General features: G+C 42.9%; 1 long non-coding RNA gene across 2 annotated transcripts in view; it reads right to left on the bottom strand.

Annotated features, from left to right (window-relative positions):
• The window catches only part of LOC147097362 (uncharacterized), a 70,504-nt gene that overhangs the window by 27,910 nt on the left and 30,457 nt on the right, over positions 1-12,137 (bottom strand). The gene's annotated exons all lie outside the window — the stretch shown is intronic.

A 12,137-nucleotide genomic window follows, 5' to 3' on the forward strand; every position in this document is an offset into this window, starting at 1 on the left:
ACCACTAAACTCCCTTTAAAGATACTCTTACAACTATCTCTATTTTCCCATTTTTTTCCCCCCCACCTTGGGAGTTGGTTTTTCAACAAAATGGTGAATGGAATACATGAAACTCTTAACCGGCACCTAAATATCCAGAAATCTCTCTTAACCAGCAAAATTCGGAGTAGGTTCAGGTAAGTTTTACTACATATTAGTGGCCGTGTAACCGGGGTTCCTGGATCTGTTGCCGTGTAACCGGGGTTCCTGCACAAGTGCCATGTAATCGGGGCTCCTGCACCTGTGGCTCTCATACCTTGGTAAGTATACCGCTCTATAATCCGGACTTTTTGATCAACCACGCCGGTCCAGTCGGTGCCGGATAAAAAAGTTTCCTGTACCTTCATTTTGGGTACCAGAAGCATTCGATGAAACGGATTCCAAATGTAAAATTGATGCTCCCTCCATTCTGCGCTAAAGTATCTTAATGCTTATCTCAGAAGGCCATCCCCCATCTCCATACCAATGTGAATATTGCCAACACACCTTGTATATCCTCATAAATGAGTCAAATTTATAAGCAATTTATGGGAAATCGCCTGCTTTGAGGAACTAGGTTGAGTTTATTTCGTGCAAGTCTTTAGAGATGGTAGAGCGGAGACTGACTTCTTTCCTCAATCAGGGCTCCTCTGCTAAAACTGAATCTGTGGGGCACATGCGGCCTGCAAGCCACAATTGTCCAGCCAAGGCAACTCGTTGCCAGCTTGCCGGTTTGTCCTTTTTAAATTTTGTGGGCTTGGGAGGTTTAGTGTTTGAGTTTGTTTTAGTGCTGGTGTGTGACTAAATTCAAAATCAGACCAGCGAGATCAGTTTGTATTCAGAGCTTGAAGCATATGAAAAAAGTTAGGAGAATGTAGGCAAACTTTGTTTATGGACTTTGAGGTCTCATGGTGTGTACCTAAGCAGTCCATAAAGACAAAATATTTGGACATTCCTGCTCAAAATAGTGCCTCAAAGCATTAATATTTTCTGCTGGGCTTGACCTGGATCAAATCAGTTCAAGTAGCATGCCATGCTGTAAATAACAGGTTGTATTATATAAACCTGATTTATAAAGCATTTAACTGGTCCATTGCTGGTCTGATCGGTTTTAGCAATTGTTGCAGTTCTAAAAACAAGTCTCTTGCGTAAAAGAAACAGATTTTATGCAGTGCTGGGGGTAGATTATCGATTTTTAAAAGAACGTAGACTGCACCAAGCTACACAAAATGTCCAATATTTTTGGCTTACGCAACTTGCAATTTGTCTTTCATTTCTCACATTCAGTAACACTCGTAGAAACACCCGTAGAAATAACAAGTTGCATTTGTATAGCGCCTTTAATGTAGTAAAACACCACAAGGCACTTCACAGGAGCATTATCACACAAAATCTGGCAGCGAGCCATACGGAGATATTAGGACAGGTGACCAAATGTCTAGTCAAAGAGATAGGTTTTAAGGAGCGTCTTAAAAGGAGGTGGAGGGGTTTGGGGAGGGAATTCTAGAGCTTAGGGCCTGTGCAACTGAAGGCACAGCCACCAATCGTGGTGCAATTCAAATCGGGGGATACGTCAAGAGGCCAGGATTGGAGGAGCAGAGATTTCGGAGGGTTGTAAGGAGGTTACAGAGATAGGGAGGGGCGAGGCCTTGGAGGAATTTGAATAGAAGGATGAGAATTTTAAAAATCAAGACGTTGCCGGACGGGGAGCCAATGTTAGAAGCAACACGGCAGACCTTAACTTAATCCAAATTTAAATTATAATGCTGAGCCTTAGCACTTCCCAGCAAACAAAAGCATTTAACAAATCTGACTTATCATCTACTTGCGTATGAAAGATAAAGCCCCAGATTCACAAGGTAGGGCCTCGATGTCAACATTTGGATTGAGCATCTTAACACTTCACAACTCCCCCTCACCCATTTGTGGCCTTGGTCATCAGGAAAGAAGCCAAGATTACATAGTATTTACAGCTCAGAAACAGGCCATTCGGCCCAATAGGTCCACGCCGGCGTTTATGCTCCACTCGAGCCTCCTCCCATCTTTCCTCATCTAACTATCAGCAAAACCCTCTATTCCCATCTCCCTCATGTGCTTGTCCAGCCTCCCCTTAAATGCATCTATACTATTCGCTTCAACCACTCCCTGTGGTAGCGAGTTCCACATTCTCTCCACTCTCTGGGTAAAGAAGTTTCTTCTGAATTCCCTATTGGATTTATTAGTGACTATCGTATATTGATGGTCTCTAGTTTTGTTCTTCCCCACAAGTGGAAACATTCTCTCTATCAACTCTATCAAAACCTTTCATAATTTTAAAGACCTCCATTAGGTCACCCCTCAGCCTTCTTTTTTCAAGAGAAAAAGAGATCCAGCCTGTTCATCATTTCCTGGTATGTATACCCTCGCATTTCTGGTATCATCCTTGTAAATCTTCTCGGCACCCTCTCCAGTGCCTCTATATCCATTTTAGAATATGGCGGCCAGAACTGTACGCAGTACTCTGTGATTGAACCAAGGTTCGATACAGGTTTATCATAACTTGCCTACCTCTAATAAACCCTAGTGCTTGTTTTTTTTTTTTTTTTTATAAATGGCCTTGCTAACCTGTGTCGCAACTTTTAATGATTTGTGTATTTGTACTCCTAGATCCCTTTGTTCCTCTACCCCACCTAGACTCGCACCCTCCAAGTAATAAGTGAACTCTCTATTCTTCCTACCAAAATGTAATACCTCATTTATCTGTGTTGAACTTCATTTGCCAATTATATGCCCATTCTGCAAGTTTATTCATGTCCTCCTGTAACTTGTTGCAGTCCTCCTCGGTATTGACTAGCCCCCCGCAATTTGGTGTCATCCGCAAATTTAGAAATTGTGTTTTTGATTCCAAAGTCTAAATCGTTAATGTAAATTGTGAACAGTGGTCCCAGCACTGATCTTTGTGGAACACCACTATCCACCTTCTGCCACTGTGAATAGCTACCTTTTACCCTACTCTCTGCTTTCTGTCTTGAAGCCAGCTAGCTATCCATTCTGCTACTTGTCTCCTGACTCCACATTCTCTGACTTTGTTCATCAGTCTATTTATTATGGGGTACCTTATCAAAGGCCTTTTGAAAATCTAGATAAATTACATCGACTGCATTACCCTTGTCTACTCTGTTACCTCTTGGTAGGTCAAGGTTGGTCAAGCAAGACTTTCCCTTTTGAAATCCATGCTGACTATTATTTACTATGTTTTTGGTTTCTAGATGTTCTATTTTCTCCCTTAGTAGTGATTCCATTATTTTTCCTACCACCGACATTAAGCTGACTGGTCTATAATTCCCTGAACATGTTCTATCCCTTTTAAATATAGGTATTACATTAGCTATCCGCCAGTCCTCTGGCACTACACCTTTTCCTAACGAATTATTAAATGTGTAGTAATGCCTGTGTTATCTCTTCCCTAGATTCTTTTTAAATCCTTCTATCTCTTGCTCACTCACGTATTTATCTAGCTTCCCCTGAAATGCATCTATACTATTCACCTCAACTACTCCTTGTGATAGCAAGTTCCACATTCTTGCCATGCTGGGTAAAGAAGTTTCTCCTGAATTCCCTATTGGATTTATTAGTGATTATCTTATATTTATGGCCCCTAGTTCTGGTCTTGCCTGCAATTGGAAATATATTCTATACATCTACCCCATCAAACCCATTCATAATCTTAAACACCTCCATCAGGTTACCCTTCTGTCTTCTCTCCTACAGAAAGGAGCCCCAGCCTGTTCAGCCACTCAGTTCTTGTATAATTCTAGTAAATCTTTTTTGAACCTTCGAGTGCCTCTATATCCATTTTATAATATGGAGATCAGAACTGCTCACAGTACTCCAAGAGTGGTCTAACCAAGGTTCTATACAATTTTAACATAACTGCTCCTTTGGAACATTTGAAGTTCATTTCCAGAATATCCAGAAGTTAGCAAGTTGCTCAAGGTACGATTCTAAGAAATAGGAGCAGGAGTAGGCCATTGTGCCCTTCGAGCCTGCTCCACCATTCAATAGGATCATGGCTGATCTTCTACCTCATCTCCACTTTCCCGCACTATCCCCATATCCCTTGATTCCCTTAATATTCAAAAATCTATCGATCTCTGTCTTGAATATATTCAACGACTGAGCCTCCACAGCCCTCTGGGGTAGAGAATTCCAAAGATTCATCACCCTCTGAGTGAAGAAATTTCTCATCTCAGTCCTAAATGGCCGACCCCTTATCCTGAGACTGTGACCCCTGGTTCTAGACTCTCCAGCCAGGGGAAACATCCTCCCTGCATCTACCCTGTCAAGCCCTGTAAGAATTGTGTATGTTTCAATGAGATCACCTCTCATTCTTCTAAACTCCAGAGAATATAGGCCTAGTTTACTCAATCTGTCCTCATAGGACAATCCCCCCCCCATCCCAGGAACCAGTCTAGTGAACCTTTGTTGCCACACCCTCTATGGCAAGTATATCCTTCCTTAGGTAAGGAGACCAAAACTGGACACAGTACTCCAGGTGTGGTCTCACCAGGGCCCTATATAACTGCAGTAAGACGTCTTTACTCTTATACACAAATCCTCTTGTAATAAAGGCCAACATACCATTTGCGTTCCTAATTGCTTGCTGTACCTGCATGTTAACTTTCAGTGATTCGTGTACAAGGGCACCCAGGTCCCTCTGAACACCAACTTTCCCAATCTCGCCATTTAAAAAATACTCTGCTTTTTTTATTTTTCCTACCAAAGTGGATAACTTCACATTATATTCCATTTGCCATGTTCTTGCCCACTCACTTAGCCTGTCTACATCTCCTTGACGCCTCCTTGTATCCTCCTCAACTTACATTCCCAGCCAGCTTTGTATCATCAGCAAACTTGGATATATTACCTTTGGTTCCCTCATCCAAATCATTGATCTAGATTGTGAATAGCTGAGGCCCAAGCACGGATCCTTGCGGTACCCCACTAGTTACAGCCTGCCAACCCGAAATTGCTCCAAAAGATCTGTAGTCAAATTACTGGAAACTCTCGATTTACCGGCACCTAAATAACTGAAAATCTCTTAACCGGCAAAATTCAGGAGTAGGTTCAGGTAAGTTTTACTTCATATTAGTGGCCGTTCCTGGATCTGTGGCTGTGTAACCGGGGTTCCTACACCTGTTGCTAAGCAACAGGGACGCCTGGATCTTGTGGCCGGGGTTCCTGCACCTGTTGCTAAGCAACAGGGACGCCTGCATCTGTTGTTGTGTACGGGGCTCACGTACCTTTTACTATACCTCTCTGTAATCCGGACTTTTTCATAAACCGGCACCACGCCGGTCCCGGATAATAAAGAGTTTCCTGTAGTAAACTGCACAAGGGCTGTTCTGCATTGACAAGTCCTTGCGCCACTGGTCCCTGTTGGAGCAGCCAAAGTACTAGTTCATAACAAATCCAGATAGTTATTAGTCCCTTTCTAAATCAAGTTCAGTAGTTTACTACACATACCTGGACCAGCAAGGCAGCAAAATAATTTGCCCCGGGTCTGCTGTTATATACGGACTCCCGTTTGGTTGAACTCAATAAAAGCAAACAAAAAGTTTTGAATGCTTCATTTGTGTAAATGGCAACGATTCAAGGCTCAAAACTGCAACGCATGCTGGGTGGATTCTAAACCAGCTTACAATCGTAAGAATCAGTGGGTACAAAACATGAACTTCAAAACAGACAGCTCACACTCTTGTAAATCAACAATCTTGTATGACCGATTCAAAAGATTCAATTCTCATTAGAATAACAGCTTTATAATGAGAGAAATGGGTGGGGTGGGTTAAAGACAACAACAGAGAAGACAAACATGTAATTAAAATGAACAAGGATGCATCTCAGTGCAAACTGGAACTGGTGGCTTTAAAACAGTGGTTGATCATGCACACAATGGCTGCATGAGCAACATGGCAGGTAGAATCTGATTAGATCAGTGGCTTTCAACTTCCTTCTCATTTTTAATCACTCATTGTGCAAACCAAATACTTCCTTAGCTCACTCTGCTACTAGACAACAACAACTTGTATTTATATAGCACCTTTAACGTAGTAAAATGCCCCAAGGCACTTCACAGGAGTATTAGAAGACAAAAATTTGACACCAAGCCACATAAATTAGAGCAAATGACCAAAAGCTTGGTCAAAGAGTTGGGTTTTAAGGAGCGTCTTAAAGGAGGAGAGAGGTGTAGAGAGGTAGAGAGGTTTAGGCAGGGAATTCCAGAGCTTAGGGCCTCGGCAGCTGAAGGCACGGCCACCAATGGTTGAGCAATTATAATCGGGGATGCTCAAGAGGCCAGAATTTGAGGAGCGCAGATATCTCGGGAGGTTGTGGGGCTGAAGGAGATTACAGAGATAGGGAGGGGCGCAGCTATGGAGGGATTTGAAAACAAGGATGAGAATTTTGAAATCGAGGCATTGCTTAACCGGGAGCCAGTGTAGGTCAGCGAGCACAGGGGTGATGGGCGAACGGGACTGGGTGCGAGGTAGGACACGGGCAGCCGAGTTTTGGATGAGCTCAAGTTTATGTAGGGTAGAATGTGGGAGGCCGGCCAGGAGTGTGTTGGAATAGTCAAGTCTGGAGGTGACAAAGGCATAAACAAAGGTTATTTGGATGACATAACCTTTGACATGCACACATTTTGCTGTTCCATATTTATCTTTCAGAACTGTAATAGCTAAAAGACACAGAACATTTGAATCATAATCAGGCACCTTATTGCTTTGGCAACAATGTACAATTTGCAGCATGCACTTTTCAGCATTCACTGCCATTTCAAACCAGTAACACACTTCTGTAGATTTGGTTCATTTTACTCCCACTCCCTTTAGTTATAAAACTGGTTAAAGGTTTATGAGGGATCCACTTTGAAAGATGAAAAATTTCCTTAACATTAGTGCTAGTGGAATAATTCAAGCTAACAAGATATTTAAAAAAAAATAGGGTTATCTTACGAAAATGTATTAAAAATTGATTGCGTATTCTGTATTTTTGTGTAGCAGCTAAGTGATCATACGCCAATACAACATCTGGTAGCAAAGAGTAGCAGCAGTGGTGAACACTAACTGTCGCCAGGGGAGAGGTATGGAGAGAATTAGAGATAGGTATTCTCAAGATATATCAACTAATGCGCTGAAGAGGCTCAAGCAACAAAACAGTGTGCGCGCGTGCGTGTGCAGAGGAGGAAAAAGAAAAGAGAAACCGAAAATTTAAGTAGCAAAGCCAGTGAAGACACGGGCCCGGATTTTGCTGTCGGCAGCGATGGAATGGTGCTCGCCATTCATTGCACTCGCAGCTGCCCACAGACTTTTTGCAGGCTTTTTGAGTGTGAACTTACAGTATTGAGAGATCCTTTTCACCACAGTGCCCTCACCCTCTACAGGAGATCGGTGGCGTGTGTGAGCAGGACAAGCAACAGGGTGACTCTTCGACCAATTAGATTTTAGAATTCTCTGCAACAGAGTCTAAAGCAGGAAGTATAAATTAGAATATTTAATTCATTGTAAAACCATGAACAGAAAGTGAAATAAATAAGGGGAAAGAAAGATGGGATTAAGAGAGAGAGAAAAAGTTTTAAAAATTTTTAATTCTCCAACAATTAAATTCTGAAGGAATGAGACTCCACACTTTTAAAATTAAATTTTCAGGGCCAGAGAGGTTGTTTGCTAGTAATTAAGACTCATCACACCGTTAAAAGTTCACTTATGCCTGAATGCACCAGCCCTAACTTTTTCTGGCGTGTTTTGTGGGTATCTAGTGGGCAAGTACCACAACTTCACGCCCTTCATGTGTTCTAATGCCGATTTTCTCGGCGAGGTACCAGTGTAGCAAAGCTTGCGAGGAGCAAGACAAATCAGACAGCAACTTCCGGATTTCCATGTTCAACTGCACACGTGCGGACTCCGGAAGTCATTGTCCGATTTACTCGATGATAATGGTGAGTGCGAGGCCCGGGTATTGTGATAGGAATAACTGTGGAATAGCCTCACCTCGGAATAGCCTCGGATTCTGGACCTAGGCAAATATAGTTTACATGGAGTTCCAGGTGGGAGAACATTGATGCATGGTACCAGGATAAATAGTAGCAGAGAAATTATTTCCTCAACCCACTAATGGTACAGCATCATCTCTAGCTTGTTCACTAATTAATTACATTTATTGTTGAATTAACTGTAGTTTAACTTGGGGTTTGGTATAGTATTCAATATGTTGTGTGCTGGGTTTTACTAGTTCTGCTGTTGAAGCGTGGCTTTCAACAGCATATGAAGGAAATTTTTAGCATCCAAAGATACATTTCATTGCGTTGGCAACTTAACAGATTTTTGTTGTATTCCCCACTTCAACATTACTTTCCTCCAACATTACTACACCTTAGAAGGCAAGCAAGCAGGCTTCGCCTCTAATCCTCCAAGCTTCAACAGACATAAAAGTTAGTTTAAAAGTACTCAGTGCAGGTGAGGGCAAGCACCAGACTGATACCTGGGATGGCAGAAATGACGTATGAGGAGAGATTGGGTTGATTGGGCTTATATTCGCTGGAGTTTAGAAGAATGAGAGGGGATCTCATTGAAACTTATAAAATTCTAACAGGACTAGACAGACTAGATGCAGGAAGGCTGTTCCCGATGGCGGGGGAGTCCAGAACCAGGGGTCACAGTCTAAGGATAAGGGGTAAGCCATTTAGGACAGAGATGAGGAGGAATTTCTTCACCCAGAGAGTGGTGAACCTGTGGAATTCTCTACCACAGAAGGCAGTTCAGGCCAATTCATTAAATATATTCAAGGAGTTGGATATATTTCTTAAGGCTAAAGGGATTAAGGGATATGGGGAGAAAGCAGGGACAGGGTACAGGTAGACTATCCTTTATCCAAACTTCCAAAAACCTCAAGTTTTTTTGTTCAGCTTAAGTCGTGCGCACGACATGACCCGAGTGGCGCAAAACATGACAGGAGTGGTCCTCCAGGGCCCAGAACAAGAATTCCTGCAGATTGTCAACATCGAGAGCGAAGGCCGGCGTGTCAAGTGTGACTGAGGGAGCTCTGCCTTTCCCTGTGAGCAGGGCAGAGGGTCACAGGGTTCCTTCCTGGGTAGGAGATTGCAGGCCGAGCCGGGCAGTGTGAAGGAGGTACCAGGAGAGTGAACCCAACAGTACAGCGGCCCGTCCGATAGCTGCAGCGGCCCATCTGATATGCTGCCGTTCTATCCAAACTTCCGGATAGACCAGCGCTAATGTTGTCAGATACGAAGGTTTTCATCTCCGTATCTGACAACAAACACACTTGCTCAGCAACAGCTTGTAAACACTCGGCCCGTGGCTTGGAAGCGTCTCTGAAGCTGTTGCTAAGCTACAGAGACGCTTTCCAGAGCCTGCCTGTAAAAAGAATGCTAGGAGTTTCCCAGTCTGAAATAATACCTTCTGAAATCCGAAAATTTCCGAAAACCGAAACACAGCTGGTCCCAAGGTTTTCAGATAAGGGATAGTCAACCTGTACTGAATTTGGATGATCAGCCATGATCTCATTGAATGGTGGAGCGGATTCGAGGGGCCGAATGGCCTACTCCTGCTCCTATCTTCTATGTTTCTATGTTCCCATGTCACTGGCTGCATTCATATCCAAATGCCGTAAATTATCTTGCTCTGGTGACAACCAAGAAATCCCACCAAAAGAAAGTCTCTGCTGGCAGATTCAGCAGTTCTAGGTACAGAACCGGTTTAGTCCGTCCATCACCATGACACTTGCATTAAATCTCACGAGTGAAGACTGCTCAAAATTGAAACAAAGAACTCCAGCGATGTCATGATGCTGCACATAGATCACTTGAGCCGGTCGGGTTAACTTATGTGCCAATCCATTTCTCTGTTGAGGGGGAAAGCACCCGAGCCTCCTCTCTACACTCCCTGGTAGTTTGTCCAAGGTTCGAACTCGCCCTCCTGAGAATTCCCAGTTGCAATCCCACTTTGGGGCATAATGGATATGGACGCCAATCTTCACTGGCCAGTTTTGATTGATTCCTACTGATACAAGATTTGCCTAAGCCTAATCCATCAAGAGACTCCAAGCAAGTATAATTCAATCCTGGCCAAGCTCCACCGTTAACGCAGTTTTATCATCCAAGCTGTACACACACACAAACTCATGAGAATCCCAATAAAGGAACTGAAAACACATTCACTCATATTACTTTCAGATGCTGACTGAACTACTGTGCATTTCTGCATTTCTTTAAACGACTGTCCAATATACAAAAAGGGGCTGAACTTTGCAATGTAGTGCTTAATGCTAACTTTCAAAAGCAGCAATTACAGGAAACTCTATTATCCGGCACCGACGTGGTGCCGGTTTATCAAAAAGCCCGGATTACAGAGAGGTATAGTTTAAAAGGTACGAGAGCTCCGTACACAGCAACAAATCCAGGCTTCCCTGTTGCTTAGCAACATGTGCAGAAACTCCGGCCACAGACCAAGCATCCCTGTTGCTTAGCAACAAGTGCACGAACCCCAGTTACACAGCCACAGATCCAGGAACGGCCACTAATATGAAGTAAAACTTACCTGAACCTACTCCTGAATTTTGCCGGTTAACACAGATTTCCGGTTATTTCGGTGCCGGTAAATCGAGAGTTTCCTGTAACTCTTTATTTCACACTTCCCATTCGGTGGGGAAGGGAGGTCAGAGACGGAGGAATACAAGCTCATCTACCCAAGCAAATGTACAACTTTCTGGTCCCCACCCAGAAACAGTTAAGTTTTCCTTCCAACACAAAAAAAGGTGACAATACATTTACCAAATTGAAACTGTCAAAGCATCTCGATAGCTGCATAATTTAGAAAACAAGAATAAATCATAAAAATGAGGATTTTATTCAGTCTCCTGAGAGTCAGGAATTTGCAACAGCCACAATATTCTGCACTTCGCTCAAGTACAATAGGCACCACATCATCCTTCATTGAGGCAATACACACATTTCCCTTACAACTGTTAAAAGTTACCAGCCCAATTCAAGAGTGTGAAAAGCCCTGTAACCCTTTGACTTCCCTGCTACGAAAGTACATTTTAACACGAATTCCTTCCTGCAGATACAATCAACTGTGGTATTAATCATGATGAGCTTTTATACATCTTAATTCCTCACAAACAGTAAATAACTTTCCAAACCAAGTGGCCATAGATACAATGCTCAAGCATCAGATGAATATCGTAACTGCCTTCCCTCTCCCGGCAGCCTTGCCCTCCTAACTGGAAGATTAACTCCTGCACCAATTCCTCGACACAGCTCAAATTAGAATTCATTATTTTCTCACTAAAGACGAGTAACATGCTATAAACAGAATCCACGTTGATCTTGCAGGAATAAGTGCTGAGGTAAATAAACCCAATCTCTCCTCATACGTCATTCCTGCCATCCCAGGTATCAGTCTGGTGAATCTTCGCTGCACTCCCTCCACAGCAAGAACATCCTTCCTCAGATAAGGCGACCAAAACTGCACACAATGCTCAAGGTGTGGTCTCACCAAGGCCCTGTACAACTGCAGCAAGACATCGGAATATTTCAGTTTCAATCTGAGTGTAAAAAGTTCACGTCAGGCTGGCTCAGATCAGACTCCACTGCCTCAACTTGTGTATCCACAATACATGTATTTACAAATAAAATTAAGGTGCATTCTGCAGGATAGTAAACTGCAGTTCACTCTTGCACTTTAGGACAGCCTTGATGTATATTGTCTTTTAACATTCTCAGACATTATTCAGTGTATTCTAGAATAACACACTTCCAATTCATCTCTCCCTCAACCGTGCAACTTTGCTTACCATCTTTCAACCCACAAAACATACCTTTTTGACAGTGCCTTCGACCAACTCTCCTAACTCCAGAAAAATACAAAAGCAAAATACTGCAGATGCTGGAAATCTGAAAATAAAAACACAGAAAATGCTGGAAAGGATTGGTGCTAGGGCCCCAGCTATTCACAATATATATTAATGATCTAGACGAGGGAACAAGATGTAATATCTCCAAGTTTGCAGACGACACAAAGCTGGGTGGGCGTGTGTGCTGTGAGGAGGATGCAGAGAAA

The sequence above is a fragment of the Somniosus microcephalus genome, chromosome 32, assembly GCF_052327205.1.
Source record: "Somniosus microcephalus isolate GS21.2 chromosome 32, FLI_Smic_1.0, whole genome shotgun sequence".
NCBI classification, from domain to species: domain Eukaryota; kingdom Metazoa; phylum Chordata; class Chondrichthyes; order Squaliformes; family Somniosidae; genus Somniosus; species Somniosus microcephalus.